The sequence below is a fragment of the Pelecanus crispus genome, chromosome 5 (genome assembly GCF_030463565.1).
Source record: "Pelecanus crispus isolate bPelCri1 chromosome 5, bPelCri1.pri, whole genome shotgun sequence".
In the NCBI taxonomy this organism is placed as follows: domain Eukaryota; kingdom Metazoa; phylum Chordata; class Aves; order Pelecaniformes; family Pelecanidae; genus Pelecanus; species Pelecanus crispus.
In genome coordinates, this window is record NC_134647.1 from 56,158,063 (window position 1) to 56,173,570 (window position 15,508).

At 41.9% G+C, this 15,508-nt stretch overlaps 1 protein-coding gene across 1 annotated transcript in view; it reads left to right on the plus strand.

Moving 5' to 3' along the window:
- Nucleotides 1-15,508, plus strand: part of TEDC1 (tubulin epsilon and delta complex 1) — a 77,024-nt gene that overhangs the window by 29,157 nt on the left and 32,359 nt on the right. The window lies entirely within an intron of this gene.

Here is a 15,508-nt window from a genome sequence, read left to right on the forward strand (position 1 = left end):
CTCCTTGTAACATGTTTTTAACTTGGTTTCCAACAGAAATAAGGGCTTATATATTGAATTGTCAGTTTCCTCACTTTTGGAATTCACCACATTTGGTGAATACAAGTTGTTTCTTCCCGTTTGATAGAACATAGACACAAAGGTATTAGGCTAAGTTTTGTAAAAACTGGTAGGGAGTGGGAAGAGACCTGACTGAAAGTGCCACTGAAGAAAAGGCTTGTAGAAGAAAACATTGTAGATCAGTTGGCTGACTTCTGTTGCATACTACTAGTAACCACATCTGGGCCAGCCAGGCAGAGTGTCTGCCTGTGACCTTGCCTGAGCAGTTGTAAGTGAGAACATGGAAAGATCTGATTTATCTCTCCAGGAGAGCCAAAGCACATCTGATGCTAGCATTCATGGGTTCCAGAAATTATACAAGTTGACTACCTTTTTGGATGGTAGTAAGGGGCTTTATTTTGAGAAATATTTTAGAAGCACAGAATGGTTGAGGTTGGAAGGGACCTCTTGAGGTCACCTGGTCCAACCCCCCTGCTCAAGCAGAGTCACCTAGAGGAGGCTGCCCATGATCATGTCCAGATGGCTTTTGAATATCTTCAAGGATGGAGACTCCACATCTTCTCTGGGTGACCTGCTCCATGCTCAGTCATCCTCACAGTAAAAAAGTGTTTCCTTATGCGTGCTGACAGAACCTCTTAGGAAAACATCATTTTTCCTAGTGTACTGTTTTGCCCTTAAGTATATATTTCTGCTGCTCTCAAATACTCAGTTATCATAGATGTTTCAGTTTATTATTTGAAGTAGTACAATTCACTTGTTATAATACAAAACAATACATTTGTTTTACAAATCAGTTTGTAAAAGTTCATTCTATGTGAAACTGGAACAAGATTGACATTTTAAGCTCAGCCCTAGCAAAATCAAAACTTGGCAAATTTCTGCAGTCTGTCCAAATTTGTTTACTCAAAGAAGATATTCTTTCTGCTGCTACCTTAAGATCAGAAGTGGGTATTGTAAATACTGTGCACAAAGAAATCCAAAAAAGTAGATTTGAAGATGGGAAGTAGTCTTATTTTCAAACTCCGTAAAGTAAAGTGCATGTTAATCTTTCATTACTGAGCATTCCTTGGATGAACAGTTCACATCTAGCCTCTTGATAAAGTTCAGCTGTTTAGAACATTTTCCTGGAAAATTATTGTTTTTCTAGAGCAAACGGCTAAGCTTGAGATTTCTTTTTTATTTCTGCCTCACAGTCCCCCTCCTACGGTTTGTTCAGCAGCTCAGAACACACAGCAGCTCAGTCCTCTGAAGCCTATACTTTATAGTCTTCCAGAGCTTAGCAAATGTCCAGAAAAGTCTGGTGGGCTGGTACTAGAAACTTCCGGACTGTGTAGAAGGACCTTGCAACTATGTTTTTCCAAAGCCTTACCCTGAATATGTCACCGATCTGTTACATTAAAGCATAACAATAGTCTTGTAAAGCCTATTTGGTTTTGACTGCGCTGTTGGTGAATCATTCCAGGAGTTTTCTTTATTGCATTCTGCTCCCTTTCCTGGATGTCTGCTTCAGCTGTTGCCGTTCAGTGGAGGCTGTGAGGGTAAAATGGAAAGAATTTTTTTTTGTATTTTAAACATTGAGGTTGGGTAGGGTGCTAGAGTCAAGAAGGTTTAGTGGGCAGCTGTGCTGCTTAGTTAAAATCGCTGGAGGTTTCATTCCACCTTTCCCAGGTTTAAACAGTAAATAAATAATACAGGGGACACCCCTTCAAAACAAGGGTGACCACTGAGAGGGACGGAGGCAGGGTGGCAGAAGATGTTTTCTTCAAAGAAACTATGGGTGACCACAGTCTCTATCTCCAGTTTCTGGTCTCTTAACAGGTGTAATCCCAAACAGGCTCCAGCTCCGGTGCATGTGTGTTGGAAATTCTTTTCTTATGTCACTTACTGCTTGGACTGGTCCAAAATTGGAATTGTTTGTCAGCGTAATCAGCTGTGAAATTGTTAACCTCTTGAAGCTCTCGAATCTGTTCAAGAAAAGGGGTTTCTCTAAGCTACTCTCTTCTGCCTGATTCTAAAATAAAAAGGAAAAATTGCAGGAAATTTTCACAACACTTCAGCATACATATTTTCGGGAGACTTAAAATTCTTATTGTCATCATTTGAGCAATCTTTGTAGTTTTTGTCTCCCTTTACCCTTATTTCCCAAAAGCAGCTTCCAGTAGTCACAGACTCGGTATATATGAAGAGCCTGGTATAACAAGGTGGTATGGACTTGAAAAGGCAAGGCTGTTTTGAGTGTCAGTTTTCCAGATGGATATAATACTCAATATGCAAAGTGATGCTTCTTTGGAAAATGTAATAAAAAGCCTCTAATTTTCAAATATCTGGATAAGATTAAGTAAATTATGCATATTTGAGTAGCTTGGTTTTCAAATATTGGTGCAGATGGCAGCACTCTGCCAAATGTTTTTTCCAAAAACTGTGAAATAATTTTTTTTTCTCTAAGTAATGTGACATTTCTGTTAATGTTACCTCAAATAACAACCTGCTGCATGGATCAATAAAAAGAGCAAGCATGTCAATATGTCTTACTGTAATGCACCCCTGTTGGTGGGTGGTGTTATGAATTCCTTCTCATGTTAGGCATCCTTCAAAGGATAGCAATGCAAAGTGGATCGAAGTGTCAAAAATTAGCTATCACAGAAAGGACACTGGGCTGGTTTTATTGAAACCGAGAGTTCGTTTTCATCAAAAATATCCCAAGAGATAAGTTGCTCTGATCTGTAATAAAGCAAGAGATGTTTAGTCTGACTGGAAAAGTGTGATAGGATACAGATAGCTGTGAAGAAAAAATTCGGTTTATGAAATGGAAAAGTCATGCTACTCCTTTTCTATAGAAGTTGCACATTAACTTGTTTAAAATGTTATTCCCTTGGACTTCTGACGATAAAACTCTTTTAGTGTGTTTTTATATACAGGGATTTTACTGGACATTATTATTCTTCTATCATCATAAATGTCTTTGTCGGATTCATAGAGCTGGAAGTTTCCCAAGCGTAACAGTTTTAATTGTGGTTTTTCTTTAGTGAGGCATGATCAAAATTCCAACTTTTCCTGCGGTTTGGCTTGGCTATGGTTATACATGTGCGTGGCTGTGAGTTGCAGGTCACCGCTGCGTTTAGTTCCTGTGCTGCCCAGGGGTGTCAGTGAAGGGGAGGAGGCAATGTTATTTCAGCTGGTGTTCAGTTTCCAGTTGAAGTACATGTGCGTGCTCCTGTTAGCTCTTGACCTCTACATGCATGTCCTTTCTTTCCCAGGATGCTGTCGTGACTTTTTGAACGCTCTGGTTTGCAGAGTGTTGCATGAGAAACATGCTGGTGATCATTTTCTCAGCAGAAGCGCCTCAGTCGGTGGTGATGGTTACGGAGCTGTTTGCCTGAGGCCATGCTAGGGCGTGCAAATCGGGGACAATTACAGTGCAGCAGCATTGCCACAGCCTGTGCGTTGGTAGGGAGCTTGGATGTTCATTGTGTCTTTTCTTTAAAACCTCTTGCATGTATCACTCTAGAGTATGCAAGAACATAGTCTAGAGCATATTGAATGTCTTGTGTTTTGGTACATTTCCCAAGCTGTATCAGTACTGCTTGTTTTTAAATGGGTTCCCCAGTGTGACTGGGGGACTGCTGTTATTTGCCAGCCTGAAATATCTCAGGGCAGAAATAGAGTTCTGGTCTCTGGCACTGCGGCTAAAATAGTTTGGAAGCGTACTGGGGAGAGGATGTGGCTGAGCGTAGGCAACATCTACCCCAAACTCTCCAGGGCAGTATCGTCTCTCTGTGAGGAGGCAGTCACATTCCTCTTGTGACTGTGAGGACAGTGGTTGTGATGTGGGACCGATTGGGTAGTTTTTCATCATTGTCAGCGTAATATAATCCCATTCTTGTCTATGAAGCCAATTTGCCTTAATTCTGCATTGCAGTGTCACCAGTTCTGATGTTTTACCTTGAGCTCGAAAAATGTATGTTGCACTTCAGAGTCATTAAATTAACTTTCTCATCAAATTGTTACCATAAAGAGATCAATGAACTCTGAAGCAAAGCAGCCTAGTCCTTCAGTTTCTTCTGTCTCTTCTTATACTGCTTTATACATGGAATTCAATCTTGCAGGCTTTGTGATTAGCAGAGATTAAAAGTTGTAGTCAGAACTCAGGTCACTGGTACGATGCTGGCAGTGCTGGAGTGATCATTGAAATTGTAATGAATAAAGATGACACCTTTAAATGCCAGTAGATCAATTTACTGAGTGTCACAGCAAATAAATAATGCAGCTGTCTGCCAGACGGACATGCAGAGAAATTCATAGAACTTGGGTGTGAGTAGCTAATAATTTTGTTTCAGAATTTTATGAAAAATATTTTTACTTGTTGATCATTAACACGTTTTAAAGGGAATTTATTTGGCTTAAGGAGCTAAGGTCCTTGGTAGCAAGTAAATAGGAGCACACAAATAGTCTGTCTGACTTTGCATACATAATGTATGGTCAATTCCATGCCCATAAAAAATTCAGGTGAATCTCAAAGCAGCAGGGATTGGGTGGAATGGGGTAGGATGGTATGGGCCTAGCATTGATCTTTCTGGCTGTTCATGTGTCAGGGAAGGAAGCCAATGTACAGTATGTGTGTTGCTTCCTTCAGTCAGGTAGGACTCCATAATTTCTTATTGGGACATTCAAGGGGTAAATGATCAAGTTGTAAGATAAGTTGATTGTGGACCCTAAATCTCGTGGCAATTTCCATTTAAAACATCTGTCCCAGATGGCTGTTACAGATGGGTGACACAACAGGTTTATTCTCTGTGAGTAATAGCCCATGGTTTGAATTCATGCGAAGCACTAAAGAGCTTCTGTTCTTTTCAGAATAAGTACATTCAGATTGGGAGCATTAGGAACTGATAGGCTTTGAATTTTCAAAAATGTTGAACATGCGTTTACGAGTTACTTTGCATGAAATTTCAGTTTTTGGTTTGCGTCATGTGCATGCACATGTGGGCTTGTGCACTTCTTGCATAAAGTCGTCCTCATCTGCTGAAGTATTTTATCTGCATAGGCATGTTAAATGGTAAGATCAACCAGTATATGCAGCACACAAACACTATGTGAGAGTGTTTGGTCCATTTCTGTCCGAGTGACAGCACCACCTCCTGGAAAGTAGGTGAAGGCAGAGCAGCAAAAGTGAAGTCTCTTATCTAATACAAGTTATTCAGCTGGTTGCTGAATAATTGCTATGGTATTGCATTATCTCCAGAAATGGATCCTAAGTTACTGACTGTCTTGGATGAAAATGGAATAACTATGGCAGGATAATTCCAGCTGCTGTGTGCCGGGCTATATTTGGTGTCCTTGTGCTGGTTGTTTGGGACTTCATGGAATGTTCCTGGTGGTGACAGACGCTGCAGGCAGGCGCTAAATGAAAATAAACAGTTAAAACCCTGATGCTAAGCTTGACACTGTGTCACATTACTGTCTTGACACAGACCCGTGCTAGTATGTAGTATTTCTGTAATCAACCCTGTCTTGTATGGCAGGGGTGAAGGATATGTAGCCTTATTTGCATTTCAAAGAGCCTGCTAGGGGACCATCTGATATTTTATGATGTCCTTCCATCTGTTGTACAAGAAGCAGTTGAACCAACACGTTTCTCAGAGTGTAGGTGCCAATGGAAAAAAAAAAAAATCACGTTCATGCTATAGTCTGTGATGCTGCTGTGTAGAACATTAATTCAGGAAGCGAAGGCTTGTACTGCATGCAAATTCCAGAAAAAAGATTTGTTCTTTTCTGAAAAAGTTACCTTGAGCTTCAAGGACAAGCTGCCTTCATTGGTATAAATTGTCGTAGATTCATTATCTTCTGTGATGCTCTGGCAACTAATTCCGTTTGATCTGTCCCTCAGCTTTTTTTTTATGTTCATTGCTTCATTCCCTTGATAAAAGCCATAGTTCTGTTATTTCTATCATGGAACAGGATCAGTATTTCACATTGTAACTACCCTTGTAATTAAGGACAGCTTTGCCTATTTTTCATCGTGTTTCAGTTTCTTGAAAGGAAAAAGTACTTGCAATTTCTCAAGTGGACCCTGCATAAAAAATAATATAGCATAAAGTTTGAGAGTAATTGCACTGGGGCTTGTGAGTATTTGTGGAAATATGGGGGGGTTTTGTTTTGTTTTTTTTGCTGTGCATGTTCTGTCTGAAATCCCTCTTTGGCCAGTCTTGACTCCACAGAAATCTTCATGGAGATTCATGCCAGGGTCTGTGTGAGCTCTTCATAGAAAGGTTGTAGCACGAACCAGTTTTCAAGGTGGGGAGAGACTGTGTTGCTGTGAATGAGATCAGAAAAGTGGAGAACAATCTTCCCCAAAGGAATACAAAGGTCTGTGACACAGTTCTTGGAACAATAGGGTAGAAGAGACAGCCAAGCCCCAAAGGATCTAAACACAGTGAGATTTTAGATTTACTTTACACACTGCCAGAATAAACTTAGGTTGAATCAGTAGTGACTCCTGACCATTTGCTAGAACTGCTTACAAGTCTATAGATGACCAGAATCTTTGGATTCTGGCATTGTTGAATTTTCAGAACAACAAGCAAGCTGATAGATTCTGTAGCAAGGACAATTGTTGTTCTTTTCCTTTTACAGCACTTTTTAAAGGTACAGGTTTTTCTAACCCAATGCATCAAAATCTTTACCTATTTTTAAGCAAGTTTGTTTTTCATTGATGATTGCTGCTGGGTGCATCTTAAGTTTTTTAATGATGAAATGAGAGGAAGTTCTAGAACTGCTGACCTTTAATAAATTCCAGGGTTCACTGATGAATTGTATGTTAGACCCATGGACACACATGTTTTGAAAAGGTCAATTATGACAAGTTTTTTGAATTTGCATAATTATGCTTGCCACAGCACTTTGAATAAAAATAGCAAATGCTTTGCCCTTTTAAAGTATTCAGGTTTTCCTCTCTTCCTGTCTTTAATTTGCTTTTACTAAACCATTCTAACATTATTCATCGAAGAACACAGGGAGCATGGACTGACTGTTAGGAGCTGCAGGCTGGGAGCAGAAGTAGGGTTCTGGACAGGCAGAGGAAAGGGGTAGGATGGACACTGGCTCTCGTTCAGTGAAGTCAGGAGCTGGAAGAGGCCCCTGGACAAGAGGCCTGCATGAGGGTAGTGGGGAGGCGAGGTGGCTCTGATGTGAAAGATCAGAGCTGGGTAGATCCATGAAGTATCCATGAAGTGCTTCATAGTAATTTTTAAATTCTCTGAAAATCGGGTCTCAGAAGTCTCAGTTAAGGCATCCAGAAGAAATGGAAGCATTTTACTTTCATCTCTTTGTTTTCATTTCCGATTTGTAAAATGACAATAATACCGTCATCTCATCTCACATGGGTCATTAGGAAAGATAACTTGTTTATGCGGAAGATAAAAATTCTGTCTTCAGAATGGGATTTGAATGATGTATGGCAAATAAGTCCATGGCTTCCCTCTGAAGAATAGACAGAATAATATGCAATTTGAAAGGAAAAGGAATAGCTTGTGGAGCAAGCACGAGCCATTCTTTGCCCTTGGTGAGACAGGTTATGAAGGGGAATATTTTGGTCACGTAATTCTAGACCTTATATACACATGGGATGGTCAAATTAGTGTTGTTTAGGCAGCTTGAATTCTGGCACTTTTAAACTTTGAATGCTTCAGTTTCCAACCTTAGCAGTTATCTTGCTGGATTGTGCATTAAAACTGTAAAACATACTTACTGCCATGTGCTCTGAGCAACACTGCCAGTCAAAGCCAATGGTTTTTTTTTTTTCCCCTGTTAAATTACTTAATGTTTTGTGGTGGTGTTCCAGCCACAGTTACTTTAGACATTTTACATGCATGGTAGTCAGATTGGTGAGAACTAACATGGGAGCTGACATATTAATATTGCAGAAGAGAGCAGATCTGATAACATATTGAATTATATATGGGGCTCCAGCACCTGAATGCAGGAGGCCTGGAGGCTCACACAAGAAAGCTTGAGGGAGCTGAACGATCCAGAGTACTTGATTTTTGATGGTGGTTTTTCAAATAAGAAAGAGTGGAGGCTGTAAGGATGAATTTAATATGAAGGTCCCCGGCAGGCTCAAACGAAATATAGCCTCTGTGCTGCTGTATGATGAGCAGGGTCAGGAGCGCATCAGTGATACTCGGCTGGTCTGAGCTGGCTTTCTGCCCTGTCCTAGACTACTGCTTTCCCCTTGGTGCCCTGATATTGGTAAGCTGAATGACGGAGCAAGAACTGGCTTTAAACCCCCATGGGTTATGCTGGTTGAAAGATTTGTTTTTTCTCTCTAGATTTCTCTAGTTTGGTCTTTTGGTGGTGTAATGTCAGGAGCAGAGTGCCTGCTGTGGTGCTGTGCACAGTGAAATCTGCTGCACTGGGATGGGTAGAGTTTCAGAGCCTGCAGGGAGGATGAGCTGTACTGGGAAACCCACATTTTCCTTGTGCATGAGGATGTTCAGCACAATACATTACAGTGTTTTGGTCTTAGAGGGATTGCCTAGATCACCTTTAAAATCCAGAATACTTACTACTTATTGTTGTTTTTCTGGGAGAAGGCTCTGTTGGTTTGAAGCTTGCTGTACTGAAGGTTATTGAAATCGGAAAAATGCTGTTGTATTTTGTTTCTTCTGGCTCTGTACATGGGAACCCTTCTCTACAATTACTGGAGCAGCAGTGGATACTGTCTTACAAATGGGGTGATTTAGTTGTTGTTATGTATTTCGTATAGAGTAGGAGAGTGGCTACTGAGAAAACAATTTAAAAATGAAATAAAAAAACTCTTGGTGATTCAGATATCACTTTTCCTTCTCACATTTTATCGCAAGGAAAGAATAAGCACTAAGAAAGCAAAGAAACTGTCAGTGACAGCATGTGCTGCCCACCCCGTGCTGCGTGGCAGGAACAAAGAATTTTATTCCTGCCCTTTTTTAATGATTCACTCTACAGAAGGAGGGGATAGGCTGCCATGCCATTTTCCTTCCGACATACTGTAGGCAATTGGTTTTCTGGTAATTTGCTGACGTCTATCACATAAAACATGGTTTGCTATAGTAGTTATTAAAACCTATTGGAAACAGAGGATCAGGTACTCATTTGCAAAAATGAGGCAGAGCAGATGCAACCCTTGTCATCCATGTAAAATCAGGAAGAATTACAGAGGTCAAATGGCTTCAAAGCTGCTTTTAGACAGTGTCTACTTGTAGCTGGGTTCCTGATCCTTCTTAAGAAAGTGAAAGGCTCCAGCCAGCTGGGCACTGTAGAAGCAAGAGCAATCAAACTGTGCAAGATAATGTATATTGATATTTCTAAGGTAGATTCAAGTCAATTTTAGAAGGGATGACTTTGAAAAAAAAGTTAAATATAAATTGCTTGCCTTTGGATGCTTTGTGTGGTCTCCTGTTGAGGCAGACAGCGGACTAGTTGTCTCAGGTGAGGAATTCCTCTCTTAACTTCCCTGGTCAACCCTGTTGTGCTGCTGCTGGAGGTTTTGTCCCCCTCCAGAGGCAGTGGGGCTTGGCTTCCAGAATGTGTCTAGAAGATGGACAAGGACTATCCAGACCCAGGAAGCAGCTGGAGGTCAGGGTGAAAGCTTGGGGTTTGTGACAGGAGGAGTGAATGGGTACCCATGAGAGAGTTAATTTCGGGAGGTTGGAGAGGCTAAAAATGCATGGAGTGACTCTTCCTCATGCTGCAGAAAGAAAGAAAGAAGCCTCTGCAGGAGCTAAACTGCTTTAAATCTTAAAGAATGAATATGATCAAAGCAATCTCTTCTGTTTCTCCTTCCCTGCAATGGTCTGCAGCGTCAGACGGTTCTCTGCTCATCTGATGCCTGCTGTTACCGGCTGGTTCAGTTCCGCCTGCTCTAGGACAGGCATTTTCCACCTCCGCAGTCCCCTCAGATCCTGCTGTGGTTGTTCCGTTTCAAAGCAGTGTGGAGTTTCCCATCCCAGAATGAGGCAGAGGCATGTAATTAAAGAGCTTTGAGAAAGGCAGATAGGGACAGAGAATGTGCCTGTGTTTATGTATCACTAAAGGAAAGTCCTTATATCCTTATAGCCAAGTTGGTTAGAGATAGGCTGGATAAATGAGTGATAATGTGAGTTGAAAATTGTTTGGGCCACTGAACTCAAATTGGTCTCTGGTTGTTAGTGGTGTCCCTCCAGGATCAGCTTTTGGGCCAGTACTGTTTAACATCTTACTCATGGCTTGAATGATGGGATGGAGCACGCTACCGGCAAGTGTGCAGACAATACCAAATTGGGCATACCAGTGAATACACTGGAGGGCAGCGTTGCTGTTCAGGGGGACTGAGATGGGCTGCAGAAATGAGCTGAGAGGAGCCTCAGGAAGCTCAGTAAAGGCTAGTGCAAAGGCCTGCATCTGGGGTGGGAATAAGCCCTTGCAATGGTACAGGCTGGGAGCTGACTGCTTAATAAACAGCTTTGCAAAAAAGACCAACCCCTGGGGGTCCAGGTGGACGAGAGGTTGCCCAGGAGCCAGCAGTGAGCCCAGGCAGCAAAGGCTGACTGCATCCTGGGCTGTGTTAGGAGTGCAGCTGGCAGGGCAAAGGGAGGGATCCTGTCCCTCTGCCCAGCACTCGTGAGACTGAGTGCTAGGTGTCCAGTTTGGGCTCACCAGCACAAGGACAGTGGCACACAGGCGCAAGTCCGGTAAGGCCACTGAGGTGGTCGGGGCTGGACCAGGCTCTTCTCAGAGGTGCACCGGGACAGGAGAAGGGGCAACAGACACAAGCTGGAACGTGAGAAATGCTGGCCAGATATAAGGGGAAATAATAGCCGTGAGGGTGGTCAAACTCTGTAACCAGATTCTGAAGAAGGGGTGACATTCCATTGTTGATGTTCAGGACTTGCTGGACAGAGCCCTGAGCTTTTTGCTTTCAGCAGGAGATTGGATTAGAGACATCCAGAGGTCCCTTCCTGCCCGCGTGGTTCTGCTTGGCAGCTGATGGTGTTAGCATGAGACCAGCTGCTTCACCTGACAAGCACTAGCTTGTCACCCAGCCATGAATCATTTAGTTGTTGAACTCTGTACCTGATTTCACTTTCCCGGTGCCCCTTCTTGGGAAGGGTGCTTTATTTCTTTATTACTCCAGGCAGATTTAGTGATAAAATATTTCTGTAGATATTTTTTAAGCAAGGTGGCCTCTGGCTGCAATTAGTGTCCCATTGGAGGAACTGGCAGCATTATATAGCAACACTAAAGCAAATCATTCTACCTCATGGCATTATTGCCTTGATCTGAAAATTTCCCCAGGCTGCAATTTGTCACTAATATTGCCTTCAGCTAAACTTATCCATACAAAAAAAAAGAGTTAATAGAGCTGCAGTTCTGGAGTTGCCATCACCATTTTTTTGGGGATGAGTTATTACTCAGTGCATTTTATTGACCAAGCATGTAGAGTTCTTGGTCCTTGAAAAACGATGCAGCGGTTCATCACGGACTCCATCAGTTGTTGGACTGTGTAGCAGCAATATCTTAGTCTCCTGCACCATAAGAACGGAAGGTATCTCTGAAACACAGTAGATACATGCTGCATTGAAGTAGAAACTGCACTATGTGGCTTGACTGATAGGAAGACTTGGTTGTGATTGCCAGTGACAGAAAAACTGATAGGATGATACTAAGTTTCACTGCTGCATTTGTGCTTTTGCTTGCTTTATGCCATACTTAACATAATTTGAATGCTGTGACAGTGACAATGACAGTGCCATACTATAATATAATTCTACCTGAGACAATGCAGCTGGAATTAATAAGCTGGAGAGACAAGGCTGAGGTTCTTTGTCATCAGGATAATTTTTTTTTGGTGGAAGTTGCTAACCCAGCAAGCTGCCCCAGCTCAGGTGATGCTTTGGGCCAGCACAGGGAGGCAAGGCAGGCTCTGTGGTCCCATACAGTGCTACGGAAAAGGTTGTACCAGTATCATATCTGGTGTCTGTAAGCTGAATGATGAAATTCCTGTTTATCAGCTGGGTCAGCTGAGGCTGATGTGCAGGGGCATATGTGGTGTGAAAGGTGCGTCTTGTCTTCGCATTCATATCAAAATACCCTGGTCATGCTGCCTCTTAACCTTCCTTGGTAGGAGACTTCAGAGTGAGAATTGCTTACTTGCTGCCATTCTTTGGTGATGGAGTCTGAAAGGGTCTCATTGGTCCAGCCTGGTGGATCTTAACTGGGGTATTGGGCCCTGAAGGAACAAATTAAATCTCAGGAAAAAATGTTAAGGTGAGGAGCTTTAAAACTCATAACCCATCTCTTGAACTGTGCCTTGAAGCTAACAGTAGCCACTAGAGAGTGCAGAGCATCTTTGCTTGTGGAGTCTTTATTGTCGTTTTCATCCAAAAGAGAAATTCGTTATCAGCTTCTAACAGAAGCAAGGTGGCCTCTGGCTGCAATTAGTGTCCCATTCTATTAGTGTCCCAGGCTTGTCACTCTTCTCTTGTGCCAAAATATGGCTATCGATGAAGGCTGATGCTGAAGTGCCCCAGAGCTATGATGATCTTGTGATCCCTCACTGGGACCTCTGTTGCCCTACATCCACTGCTGCATCAAAAAGACACTTAACCCATCCAGAAAGTCAAGCAAAACAGGACCACTGCATTCTCCAGCCTCATGCTAGGTAAAGATGCAAACTACAGTGGAATTCATATATTGCAATGGCTTTGGTCACAACTGAAACTGTTGCTGGAAAGCTGAGCTGAACCCTGTTTTTTAGAGGTGACAATGCAGCTCAGATTGGGAGGAGACTGGTAGAGCTTTTTTTTATAGCCTTGTAAAATTAAACTTTGTGTGCAATTGGCCCATAATGTTAACTCAGCTATACTGGCAGGTATTTTTGTTTTTTTAAATAGCCAAGGAAATAGAGTTATAAAACCAGCTGTTACTCATGCTTTGCAAGTGGTTTCAGATTTGTTCTTTTTGAATATGTTTGTCGCTTAATTTAAAGGACTGTGTTAAGAGACTAGCAAGAGAAATGAATTGACATAAGGGAGACTGTAGCAGACTTTAAACTAGTAGATTGTCTAGTCAATAATGACTATTTTAAAATGTGTGAAAGTACCTGCATGCATGATAGGCTATGATGGCTTGTCAAAGAAGAGCTAGGCTGGGAGAAACTGTATTTGTATCAAGTTGGCAAGCTTAGACTAATCCGCATATTGAATAACTCTTTAAATTCATTGTTTAACTAACATGAACATCTGTGGTAATTCTGTGTGCTGTTGGGTCTCCGATGGTGGAAGCCATTCTTCTTTATGTATCTTTTTCTGTCTTTGGGTGAGAGCTAAATTATATTTAATATTTGTCAATGCTTAGAGGTTGGTTTTCTGTTGTTGTGGATGCTGTACAAGCCAGTCCTAGTCATGCTGTACATCCGATGGTGCCCCAGGAGTGCAGGTGAAGTCCTGCAGCTCTGTCCCTTGAAGCAGAACTGGGGAAGCCCTGGGTGTCACTGCTCATCCAGTCCTAGGTAAGGACCACCTGGTCCTTCCTTACAGGCCAGTAGGCAAAGAAGGTGGCAGGGAGCTGGCAGGCACCTGTGGGAAGGTCTGCGCCAGGAAGGCACCCCGCTTGTGCTTCCGAGCCCCTGTTCTTGCAAGGAGCAGACAAGGAGGGAAAAGGAGGCTTGGGAGCCTTACATGGTCTTTGGGACTGGCAGCCTGTGGTGTACTCAGTTGAGAACAGATGAACCCATACGGAAAAGCCCCCACAGGAGTTCAAGACATCACTTGTGCACAGTTAGTGCTACACAGCCCTTTATTTTGAAGAGAAAGTACTAAAGCTCAAGGGAAGAAAAAGAAGCCAATCCCTTGGCTTAGTAGGTGTTTGCAATGCAGGCTGATTTTAAAAAAAAAAAAAAAAAAAAAAAAAAAAAGGCGTTTCTTTGGCTTTGTATAAGGATAGCGTTTTTGCCTATTCACTGCCAAATGCAGGATAAGGATGTCAAGGAAGGACACAGTAGGTGGATATAATAAGCTGGTGGCAAGGATGGATGGGATAATAAAGGGGGGAGGGTAAAATCTAAAGGGTTAGTTCCTCTGCTGAAGTTAGTAGTCATAACACACACACACACACACACAAAGGAAAGGAAAGGAAATGCTCCTCCTGTCACTAGCGCTTCTTCATGGGGTAGTAACATCCAGTGTGGAAACATATAGAAACCAGGATACTGGTACTGTTCAGAAGTGCAGCCTCAATTCTGAATTCAGATGAGTTTAAAAAGCAAATTAGAAATTGCTTGTTCCTGTTTGATTTCTGTGTGTGTTTTTGTGGTCTGTTAAAAATATAGGAAAACGGGCAAGTATATGGGGGGAAAAAAAGAAAAAACTCCGTATGGATAATGCTTTTGTTCTGTGTACAGAAACAGTCTGAATAAAAGCAGATGAATAATGGTCTTTTTTTGACATCAGCTACATGGGGGTTCTGGTTGGCAGTACAATATGAACAGCTGTCAGGCGGTACTGTGATACAATTTGGTGCTTTCCTTTGAAATCCTCTGGCTGAGATTTCTCTAAAGTAAATTGTGATTTTTTTTTGGTACATACTGGATGTGCTTTAAGTGAGCATATATTCAGCTAAAGGTACTTAGTACTTCCTGAAAATTTGGCTTTTCAGGTATGCCAGGTTAGGCACCCAAAATCAGTGGTACCTTTGGGAAAGAAAATGTGTGCCTTTTCCATTCTCATACATCCTGATCTTTGCTGTTAAAGTATAAAACTTGCACTTCAGTTGTCTTTTTCCTGATCTTTTTTTCCCTGTTTTAGTATGTGCCATTTCCACAGGGAAAAATGCAGAGCAGTCCATTCATTGACCTGTTCCTCTGCAAATGAGTGTCATTGTTATTACATTCCAGTTCATTGCCTATCAATGTGAAAGCTGTAGTACAATTTTTATGTGCCAAACGCCTCATTTTTGTTTGCTTTAAATTCCACTTTCTTTCAGTTTCATTTTAAACAGCTGTTTTCTAAATCCCTCTACAAATAGCAATTATGTTTTATAATGATGATCTTTGTCACTTAAGTTTTTAACTAGTGGTTTGATTCCCTGCTCTCAGCAATGTAAAACTGAGATAGCTCAATTGAAGTTTGAGCTCTGGTGGTATAAAACTGGTGTTGGCAAGAGGAGAAGTCACACATTTTGTTTTAGGTGTTGGAGGTTTTGCACACATCCAAACATCTGGAATTACACTCCTCCACCCAAAGCTGCTGTGTTTTGTATTTTATGTATTTTATCTTCTGCAAAAGATCCAAGTCCTGTTTTCCCTTACAGTCTGCACCACAAAATAAAATACCATTACAATTTCAAAAGAGATGATGCTCAGCAGACGCAGAAATACTTGCTTCTGGAGCTACAGAGGGCCTTTCCCCATCCCTGCTAGTGTTTCGGCCAAGGT